This window comes from Sinocyclocheilus rhinocerous, unplaced genomic scaffold (genome assembly GCF_001515625.1).
Source record: "Sinocyclocheilus rhinocerous isolate Xijiao unplaced genomic scaffold, SAMN03320098_v1.1 scaffold664, whole genome shotgun sequence".
In the NCBI taxonomy this organism is placed as follows: domain Eukaryota; kingdom Metazoa; phylum Chordata; class Actinopteri; order Cypriniformes; family Cyprinidae; genus Sinocyclocheilus; species Sinocyclocheilus rhinocerous.
In genome coordinates, this window is record NW_015658767.1 from 52589 (window position 1) to 54601 (window position 2013).

The 2013-nt window shown below is 37.2% G+C and overlaps 1 pseudogene; it reads right to left on the reverse strand.

Annotated features, from left to right (window-relative positions):
- Window positions 1–2013, reverse strand: part of LOC107723007 (DNA topoisomerase 1-like) — a 24281-nt pseudogene that overhangs the window by 3848 nt on the left and 18420 nt on the right.

The following is a 2013-nucleotide window of genomic DNA, read 5'->3' on the forward strand; positions in this document are numbered from 1 at the left end:
GTGTGTGTGTGTGTGTGTGTGTGTGTGTGTGTGTGTGTGTGTGTGCGAGTGGGTTAGTGTGCATCAATTAAAGCAGCGCATTAATATAGAACGGTGATTAAACTGACTTGGTGCTACCTGTGCATTAAACGGTTTTAATGCATACCTGCCAGCCAATCAGAATCCAGTATTCAGACAGACCATGGAATAAATCATTTAAATAAATGTATTCATCTGAAATACATGTTTGATTTAGTATATTTTTGTTTACTAATAATTTTGCAATAATTGCATTTTTGTGGTCCAATTAAAATCTGGGCCCTGAAGCACATCCAGTCGAGGATCACTGATATATGTTATTATAAGAAAAAAATTACTAGGTCACACTTTAGATTAGGAAACACATATTCACTATTAAGAGTTTTCCCTCAATAAACTCCTAGTTTGGTGCTTATTAATAGTTAGTAGGTAGTTGTTAAGTTTAGGTACGGGGTGGATTAAGGGATCTAAAATATAGTCATGTAGAATAAGGCATTAATATGTGCTTTATAAGTACTAATAAACAGCCAATATGCTGGTAATATGCATGATAATAAGCTCCCCAATCTAAAATATTACAAAATACTTAATTAAAAAAAGGGTAGATTATGCCCAATATCTTACTTCACTATTGAAAGTTCAATTTAGCACAAGATTAGACCAATTCTACTTATTTGCTCCCAGAAAGCAAATGTAGTGAGTGTAACAGCTGGCCTGTGTGATGAAGTGAGACCTTGTCAATGAAGTAGAGAGCGACGGCTCTCTGTCTGATCCTCATCTCTTTGCTCCTCCAGTCCTCGCGGTACTGCGCTCGGATGCGTTCCACACACTTCTTCAGCCGCCGCGCCGTCTCGTACTTCTGCCAGTCCTTCTCTCCCTGAGACACACGCAAAAATCAATAGTCAATTCCTTCCAATGAACTGATTCAAAATCAACTCAACAATTCATGACTCAGAAGTCCATTGTTTGTATTTCATAAGCCAGTTTGTCAATATACACTGTCATTCAAAGTTTGCATAGGACCATTAATCAATTAGTCGACTACTTAATGATTAACGGTCCATTCAAAATTTGGGGTCAGTAAGATTTTTGAAAGAAGCCTCTTATGCTCACCAGCTCAACAGTTGTAAAATATTATTATAATTCAAAATAACTGCTTTGTACTTGAATATATTGTAAAATGTATTTTATTCCTGTGATCAAAGCTGAATTTTCAGCATCATTACTCCAGTCTTCAGAGTCACATGATCCTTCAGAAATCATATAATATGCTGATTTATTATCAATGTTGGACACTGTCGTGCTGATCAGCTTTCAGGAATATTTGATGAATAGAAACTTCACAAGAACCGCATTTATTTTTGTTTTCTGTAACAATGTACAAGTCGTTACTGTCACTTTTGATCAATTTAATGCAACATTGCTGAATAAAAGTATCAATTGCTTAAAATCTTACTGACCCCACACTGTAAGATTGACACAACATATGTTCATGTCTGATCAGGGCGATAACCACCATAGACATTGAGGGGGGCTAGCCCCCCAATAATTATTAATCGCTAAACCCTTTTCTCAAATATTGCCAATTCGAGAGAGAGAGATGAAAGTTGCCTGTACGCGCTGTAACCTATTGTGCGTTATGGAAGAAAGAAACACATGATGAAGGTCACCATCAATGAATGTATTAGTGTTAAAGGAAGGTGCAACAAAACGATAGGAAGTACAATGTGTTTTCCCCCAGCATATACACATGAGTGCAGGGGCAGAGGAAACCCCGAATCAGAGTCTTAAAGGGACAAACGCCCAGACCATTACATTGCGTCTGTAGGCCTGTCGCAATAATCAATATATCGACTTATCGCGCAATATATGTACATGACCTCAATCATTTTTGGTGACGCAATATATCGCCCATTATATTTACTTAAAAATTAATGTCACCATGTTTTGTACATTCCACTTGCGCCTGTGTCTTTTGCAGCTTCTCGTACATAA